The following is a 10,054-nucleotide window of genomic DNA, read 5'->3' on the forward strand; positions in this document are numbered from 1 at the left end:
ACATATCTGTTTTATATTACTTAAAAGGGAATAGTTTTGTTCGCGTAATATATCAATCTTTACTTCAATTTCTCAAGAACTATGATATATTTTTTTCCATAAATAAGTGCAGGACCCAGTCATGTCTTCTTTGCAACCAGAAGTGTTGCTCTTGCTGCACAGGGGATGGCAGTAGAACATGGAGGTACATATCTGTTTTATATTACTTAAAAGGGAATAGTATTGTTAGTTTTGTTCCTCTAATATGTCAATCTTTACTTCAATTTCTTCAAGAACTATGATATATTTTTTTTCCAGAAATGAGTGCAGGACCCAGTCATGTCTTCTCTGCAACCAGCAGCGTTGCTCTTGCTGCACAGAGGATGGCAGAACATAGATGTAAAATATCTTGCATAGCCCATATGATCCCATAAATTCATCAATCCTAGCAAGCGAGTACCGTCCCACAGAGAGGTTTTGCTTAAATTATCCCACTAAGAAATTTGCTATCAACGCTCTTGAAATTCATTATGTCGTCGAGTATGTACTGAATTATAATTGCGAAAATTTATATCTTGTGCCCGTTATTGAAGAAACCATTGCCAAATATATATGTTTTGATTGGCTTAATTGTAACGAACATAAAAAAAAAAATTCAATTCATTATCAAAATTACTGTACCATTTATAATCAATGCATGGTGTACCAATGTCAATAGAAAATTAATTGGCAAGGATACACTACCATACAATGGACCTGACTCCATGAAGAAAATGGCAGTACTGCGACATTTAAAATATGCTAAATATAGGAAGAAATGGTTGTCATAACTAATTTATTTTAATAAGTTAAAACCAATTAGGACCACAATTTGTTCCTGTAAGCGTCTTTTAAATATCGTAGTACTGCCATGCTCCTCATTAAATCAGGTCCATTGTATGGTTGTGGTGTATCCTTGCCAATTCATTTTCTATTGACATCTCTATATGAGTAGTAGAATAATAACGAAAAAATAAATATACAATTCAAATATTGTTATCGTTTGTAATGTTAAGCCAAATATTCTCTGATGCGGAGTTTACATTATTCAGTTTGGCTGTATTAGTCTGCAGCCCATTTTCAGTCACCGACTAGTGTTAATAAAAAAAATAGTCGAATTAGTTTATTTTATATGTCTAGTTTATGTATAGTTCTACTTTTTTATTACATACTTGACATCATAATGAATATTCTCTCAACACCTTCTTTAAATTTTACTCTTGTATTTGGTGTTTTTATTTGTTATTATTATACCCTATTTATTTATCAGGTGCCAATATGTATTGTTAAAACAATAACCTATTGTTAAATTTACTTTTCTGTTTACACTGTTACATTCTTTATGTTGTGTACTATTCCTAAGTTAAAAATATCTAAAAGGCATATAAAGTTTTTAAAACTAAAAAGTATTATATACTTACTATTTATATATGAAAGGTATAAATATTTAAGTAATAAGATAAGTACGAGGGAAACAAAAATAATAATAATGTAATTAGACGCTAATACAGCTAAAACAGTAGGTTGAATCGTTGACTGCCTTATTGACAATATTTTTTTCAATAGCCGTTGGATGTTGAAAGAAAATAACTATCATTTCCAACAGCTAGTTTTATATTGATACAGTAATTTCACCTTCTAAATGTGTTTTGTGCTTATATTATTGTATTACATGTTTATATTTAAGAAATAAAATTATTGTACATGTAATTGAGTTTGTTTTTCAGCTTCCTTCTGATAAAACGCTGTCCTGAGAAAATGAGCTGTAAAGGAAGATACTTTAAAGGTCGTTTCTTTCTTAGGACAGGGCTTTGTCAGATGGGACCTTGTGATCTTGGGTGACATTTTACTTATGTTTTAGGCTAATGAATTGGGTTTTAGGTAGGTTCCGAAGCAGAATTAAATTGTCTATAGTTGCGCCTTTTTTTTTTAATTTCCTCTATCCTTTGTCGATGATGTGGTGTGACGTCGGCGATGCGTGGTGTATTCAAATTTGCCAGATCTATGGTTAAAACTTGACCAAAGCAAACGTATGGAAAGAGGGCGGTGTTATCAATCTATAGATAGTTGATTTATGGTTTGCGTGACTATTAGCAACATGAAATAATAATAACATAGCATTTATATAGCGCAGTTTAGTGTCATATCATTTCAAGTGCGCTTTACTGTAAGGGCCTGTCCGCACAGCGGTTTTTCACCGCGCGTTTTTTTTTTCAAATTCTGTGACACATGGGATCTTATAGGGCTATCCGCACTGGCGGTAAAAAAAACGCGCGGATAAAAATTCTGTGGTTTGCTGCAAATTGAACGCGATGCGGTGCGGTGCGGTGCCATGGCCGCACTGCGGAATAAAATTCGCGCGTTTCACATCAGTTGTGCTACGTCGCTGCTACTGACAGGATGTCTCGCGCTTCTTCTCCCACCCGATCGGCGAGCGCAGAGGAATTACCAGAAAATGACGAAATTGATGTGGAGCAATTAATCTCGCTGATGCACAGGAGGCCTCCCCTGTGGGACAAGTTTGATCAAAAGTACCACGACAGAATATTAAAGGCGAGATTGTGGGAGGAAATATATCAAAACTTATATTTTAATTGGGAACACTGCAGCAATGCCGAAAGAAAACAAAAAGGTAAGTAAATTTTTTTTTTTTTTTTTTTTTTTTTTTTAAGTTTTCTTTATTCATTGGATTTTTGTTACATGCATTGTGGGATTTTTCGACCACCATGCTAGGCACATGCCCGTGTTATGGTAGTCGAAATACTTTATTTATTTATTTACACATCTTTAGGTAAAGTATATAGTACGTATGCGGCATGTAAGTAGAATTAAAATGGCCGGCTTCAATCGAAGTGCGATATGCGGGGATACGGCGTCATCCATATTTTTTGAAAATAAGTATCGTTAATTTTTCTCGGTCTTTGTGTAGGTATAGGGTAGATGTTTAGATATTTATATTCTTTCATATTGCCATGAAATTGACCCTTTCGATGAATCAAAATATTCTGCAAAATATTGTCTGTTTTCAATGCTGGATATTCTAGATCTCACAGGACTAGGGCGCAAACTTTGTAACTCTGTCCCATACAATCTGTCGCTAAACCGAATTCCATCATGTTTGCGAACGTAATTATGTAAAATGCAACACGCTTTAATTATTTGGTCACAAGTTGTAAGTTTTACATCTAAAGCTCGATGTAAAATTCTCCATTTATTAGTAAGTATGCCAAATGTGCATTCTACAAATCTTCTTGCTAGCGTGAGTCGGTAATTAACCCTTTCCTTACCAGAGTTCTTCTGGAGGAACACGAAGGAAAAAAAATTATTTCGCTTGATTTTACGAACCAAATAGCCTCGTATTTTGCATATCGCTTGTGGAAGATATTGCTTATAAGGAATAGAACAAATGTCGTACTGGAAACACATAATATTAATGTTATTTTGAATTAAAAACGCGTGTTTTGCAGCTTTTAACGGTTTGACATTTCTCGGATTTCAACATTATTTTAAAGGTAAGATATCGCATATTTCTGTTGAAAATAATTATTATATTGTCTATACATGTCTAATCTGATATGTAAATATGATTTCCATTAAAAAACATTGGTTTTTCATTTGGTTTTCGGTAATAACATTCATGTTCCTGAGCTGGCACTTTGGTCGTTCGTGGATGTTTTTCATAGAAATCTTTCTTTGGCCTTTAATATTATTTTACTTGTTTTTATTTGATTCTTTCAAGACATATTAATTTATTTTATTATTTTCCGGTAGACTTTAACTTATTTTATTCATTTTAATTGATGGAGCATCGTGGTTTGACACATGAGGAGATCACCGTGATGCTGGAAGGAGATATTTCCGACGTGGAGTTGGAGTTGGAAGATGAAGTTGTAGAGGGCTGGTCAGTTGAATATTTCCAGGATGCTGCAGAAGAAACCAATGTGGAGGCATTGAGTCAAGTTTTTGGAATGGATGTGGAAGTCCATGTAAGTACTTTTGTCATTATTTCTTATTGTTATGTTACAGCAATTATTGCATTTGATGTTGATTTAAGTATGAACAAATTTGGGTTTTAAATGAAACCAAGTATATATTTTTAATTATAGACTTTGGAAGAGAGGCAGCAGCCAGTGGAAGACGAGCCAGAGTCCTGCACCGTGCCGCAAGGACAGCCCAGTGAAGCCTCAGCTTCCCATGGACGGAGAACCGATCTACGGTGGATCAAGAAAGATGTCGATCATGTAGACTCCTACTGTGATGTTACTTTCTCAAAATCACCACTGGTTATGTCTGCTCTACAATATTTTTTATGTTTCATAGATGAAAATATTATAAAAAATATTGTTGAGCAGACAAATTTGTATTCAGTTCAAGAAAATAGCACCAGCGTCAATACCACATCATGATGGGTATCCTTAAGTATCCGGCATTCCACCTTTACTGGGCCAATGATACGAGGCTCTCTCTCATTGTTGATGTCATGCCTAGAAATCGTTTCACTGAGTTACGCTAGTGTCTTCATTTAAATGAAAATAGCTCGTTGATTCCAAGAGGACAAGAGGGTTATGGTAAATTATTTAAAATAAGGCCGATGGTAAATGCCCTCCTTGGAAATATGGCCAAGATCGAACCTGAGGAATTCAATTCTGTAGACGAGCTCATGATATCGTTCGAAAGGAGATGTAATTTGAAACAATATATTAAAAACAAGCCACACAAGTTGGGTCTTCTCAAAGTCTTCTCCCGAGCGGGAGCCAGTGAGCTCGTCTATGATTTTGAAATTTACACGTGCAAAAGCACGAATGTCGGTGTGTGTCTTCAAAGAGAAAGAAATTGTTTTGTTTTATTTCACCACTAATATTTTATGTTCTATTTGTTTTTCTTACGTTAATTTAGGGTAATGGTCCGTTTTTAAAAAAATATATATATTTTAATTTTTTCTTTTTTACTAAAATTATTTAAGCATAATATTAAATTGCAATTTAATATGCTTGCCCTTAAAGATTATAAGAATTGATTTTTGTGTATTTATTTTCTATTTAAACAATTAAAAACACTTTAAAATTATGTATGCTCCTTGTACTACCCGTTCTTTGACTTACACCCCCTAAGCCCCAATGTTCTTCCTCAGGAACATGAAATATTTCAAAAACCGTATGAAAAATTTTTGTAAAAATATTGAAAAAAATCACAGAACTCAATAATGTAGACAAACATTTTTTTCGTTGGCTGGAAAAAGTCTGGTATTGAAAGGGATAAAAACTCTTTGATTTACAGACAGGTTTCTTCTAGGGTATGGTCTCAATATGTGTTCTGAGAGAGCGAACGCTTCGTCTCCAACAAAGACATAAGGCATTTTTTCCCATTTTCATCATTTGGCAGGCAATTTGGTGATGGAAGTAATAACTATCACCTTCAAGCTTCTTCCCAAATGCAGAATTTTTAAAAATCGTAGAGTCACTACCGCTGCCGTAAGCACCTATGTCAACACTGATAAAACTATAATTTGCATCAGCAACCGCCATCAAAACTAAGGAATGATATTTTTTGTAATTATAAAATTCAGAACCCGCGCCGTTAGGCTTTTCGCACCTTATATGCTTTCCATCCACCGCACGGTGTGCCAAATCCCAATCTAGCTCCCCTTTAATACAAAATTGGTGTATTTCAAATATTTTTTAAATATTCAGCATTGAGTTGTTAAATATCCCAGGTAGATAAAACTGCAAAATATTTTTATTTTTATTGCCTTTGGGGTAGGTTTGATCACATTTAAAGTCCATTGTACTTGAGCCGCGGCGCTGTACCCCAATAAACAGTCTGTTTTGAACGTCTGCGCTGAATGGTTGTGGTTTATTTGTGTGAAATTTTATTATTTTTCTGTGAAATGGAGGCAACAAATCAAGGTATGCATTAATTTTTTTCATCGTGTTAGACCATTTATATTTTCCAGATTGCATGTAATATTTAATCAAAAATAACATAAAGCAATATTTATTCATTTATCTGGTTTCAAAAGTTTACATGGTCTGAAAGTTTATTTCTATGCATTTCTATGATTCCATTGAAAAATTAGTCGTAAGGTTGACTCATCTTTATGTCATTTGGCTGAAATTTTTCTGCATCTGTTTGCGTTTTCATGCCATTTCTTCATATTCCAGTGATACAGCCATCAATTTCTAACCGAACGATATTCGATATTTGGTTACGAAACCCGAAGGAAGACCGAGCAAACAAGATATTACGTCATTTTATTCGACATTTTGGTTTTGTAGATCCTACTGACGATATTTTGAAATCACTTAAACATTCGATTAGTGTAGTGACCATTGGAATTCACATGCGTTGGAAGAAAAGTGAAAGACGTGCTCATAAATTTGTGAATAATTATTCCGTTTGACTCAACAAAGACATTAATTTTAGTGATATTTTTTATGGTGCAATACCTTCTTATAGTTACAATACGACGTTAAACGTTACAAGTGCTTCCAGACGCGGTCGCCCAAAAAAACTTTTGGCGGATTGCTGCGAAAAAACCAAAGCAAAAGAAGTGAAAAAAATCCTTCAGTTCTCCAACAAAACACAAATATCCATGGTGGCTCAAGCATCTCTACGGGTTTCTGGTAAAAAAGATGCTGCTTCAATGGTGGGCAAATTATTTTCATCATCGCCGCGATATGCCACAAAAATTAAAAAAAATAATATACCTTATTCCACACAAGCAACATTGACGGCAAATCAAGTTCTGCCTTTGATCGTATAAATATTATACTAAAACAATTAAGTTTTTGAAGGTACAAACAATATTTAAATTGATGCCTGCCAGTGTAAAAAATAATTAGAAATATATTATTACACAAAACTCTTTCTTTTTAAACTACCTTTAAAATGACGTAAGACTCGAAACATGCTAACTTGTTCACAAAAACGACAATGGAGTAGAAGGGTAAATTATTGAAAGGACAAAAATATTCTAACGTGTATTAATATTAGTAAAGTACTTAAAGCGGTGCCTACACTGCCTACCTATATAATATTTTAAGTAATTTTTTTTCTTAAACACTTTCATATTTAATTACCTTCAAAATGACAGAGGTTTTAAGGCTATAAGTATCTTATGTTGTTCAATTGAAATTGGAGTATTGGGAAGATTTTTTATTGAAAAGACAAGAAAAATTTAATCTCTTCTTATTCATGCGAAAAGCTTGAAAATTAATGTTTATATACGTTTTATTTTTTAAATACTTTTGTATTTAATAATCTTCAAAATGATCTAAAATGCAAAGTAGTATTAATGATATCTTATTTAAAAATCATAATTCTTTAGAAGTTGTGAAAGAGACATCAACGCACTCCAATACGTATTAATTTGTTCAGTATTAAAATTGAAGCCTTTCTACGTAAATATATTTTTTAAATTATGTGATTTTTGTAAACTGTTACTTATTTAATTACCTTTAAAATGACGTATTTTGTAATTCTGTAAGTTTGGTATCTTGTAAACAAATGATTTTAGAGTATGGGAATGAATAAAGGGGAGCTAGATTGGGATTCGACACACTGTGCACCGCTCCCAAGTAGTGTGGAAAATGGGTTCTTAGATATTGGTTAATATCATATTGGTTAAAATGTATTGGTTAAAAAAAATAAATAAAATAAAAAAAATGATGCTATATGACTCATTATTGTTTTATTAACCTCTGTCGGTTATTAAATATTCATTGGAATGTTACAGAAATATAGGTACGGTCAACGGCACTTCAGACTACCCAAAACTGTCAAAACGTCTTCAACCGAATGTCTTCAATCGATTGTATTAACTTGTTTGTAGTAAGGCACATAGTCGATTGAGAAAAATTGTCATTTTTTGGTAGCCTGATGTGCTGTTGACTGTACGTAATATGAATATCTTACCTTAGAGTTATCGAGAGTCTCTCTTCAGCTGAAATTGCTTTTCTCCAATTCGAATCTTGATGGGTAATAGCCGGACCAACTAGTAGTAGTAAATTATCAAATGATTTTTTTGTTATTCTGTAATACCCAAAAAACTTTTTATTGTATTTTCGCAGCTCTTGATGTTTTATAAAGAAAAATCCTTTCATAGGTCTCAATGCTGTAAATGGGTGAATCCAATGTTCGTGACATCTTTTTCTGTTACGCCGCCGCCGTAGAATTAGATACATTAAAATTTTAGTTCTGTTATCCATTTACACGTGCGTCTTAGCCGAGAACTATATTATACTGTCAAAAATCGCACGAAATCAGTGTTGCCAACACGAATTTTAAAGTAGAGCTAGGCGAAACCCAAAAAGGAGCTAAAATTTTGAAAGTGACATAAAGCATGGGGGGGGGGGGTTGTTAGAGAATTTCAGAGAAGAAAAATTCGGGGGCGGACTTTCAAAACACAATTATTTTTGATAATATCGAAGTCTTCAGGATATTTTTATTGTTTTTTTGTTATTTATTTTTTTTGTTAGGCAGCGACTAGTCCTCTAAAAAATCTAAAAATCTAAGCAGTCATCCGGTTCCAGTTCCTGTACCATCGCACTGCTAGGACCGGCTTCATCAGGATTTTTTTCATATACAGCCATTGTTCCAATTTTTTTTAACGTCTGGGGGAAGTTCATAATCCTCGCAACATTTGTTGTGTCGCCTGAGCCCCGATAGAATTTTTAAAATCGAATTAACAATGTCATTGCCAAGTCTATTTCAAGTTTTATTTTTGACTATAAAAAACTAAAAACTCGTTCAACTTCTCCGTTTGACCACGGCAGAGCAAGTACCGAAACTGCGAAAGAGCTGATTTGATCGATAGGTTTACAGCGCAGTTCACTGTGAGACTTGCGCGGCGGCCTGAAGTGTCGCGGGACTCGTTCGCTCCGAAGTGTGCGTGTAAACGGCGCTATTTTTAGTAACTGTTTACTTGTGCAGGAGTTCGGGGAAACTCTTTTTTTGGGAAGTCCTCGTTATTTTGGAATATTATTGCAAATATAATTTTTTTAAAATATTATTTCACGTGAATAAGAGCTGAAAAATCTGAAAAACGAGCTAAGAAGCTAAATGACTTTTTTTGGAGCTGACGACGTCGATTTAGAGCCAGATCTAGCTCTAAAGGAGCTGAATTGGCAACACTGCACGAAATTTTATTCGCAGTGCGTACTAGTTGTAATTCCGATCGCGGAATATAATTCGCGCGAATTTAAAACGCGCGAATTTAAAACGCTGTGCGGACAGGGCCTAACAAACTTAAAAACTGTAATTTAATGTTAGTGGTTATGTTCTTAAAATTATTCCTACAGTGAAATGAAGTCAAGTACAAAATGTCGGTTGCGACAGCCGGCAGGCTTTTTTGAAAACCGGCGGTTTTTTTTTAAAAATGCGATTTTAACACTTATGTATATAGAATTTGTGTAAAATAAAAGGTCAGAATCGCTTGCGCCAATTACGGACTAGCATTTGCTTTTTAGTTCACGATTCTAGCTACTCTGTTCGTTTAAATATTAATTTATCTATGACAAGCCGGCGTCATTTTCTCATTTCTCTGATTTCTCACCAGCTTGTGTTTAACGGTCGGTTTTTGAGTGGGCATTAGCTTAAAACCGGATTAATCAATTAATTCAACAAATAAACGTAAGTAATTGTGTTTTTGGTAAATATTTACCTACGACTACCGTTTGAGAAAATATTCCGTACGAGACACTATTTTGACATACCTAGTTCTCGCATACTTCGCGTTTGTTATACGTAGTGTAGGGCACTGCCAACATAACAATTAAAAAACACAATCGGATAGTTTTTAAAATTTATATGGCAAAATGGTTTTTTATATCATAGACAATGAAAAACATTTTTTTTAAATGATGTGTTAATTTATTTATACAAAAAAATATTGTAAATAAAAAAATATTTATTAAAATTAACGTATTATGGAAAGGTTTTTTGGTAAAGGTTACGAATTCCGCTTCACGGTAAATATGGAATGATTACTTTGAATTAATACTTGAATTTAGTTATATTATTAAATTATTACTAAAAG

Source organism: Hesperophylax consimilis, chromosome 13 (assembly GCF_061612785.1).
Source record: "Hesperophylax consimilis isolate HC1 chromosome 13, BYU_Hcon_1.0, whole genome shotgun sequence".
NCBI classification, from domain to species: Eukaryota; Metazoa; Arthropoda; class Insecta; order Trichoptera; family Limnephilidae; genus Hesperophylax; species Hesperophylax consimilis.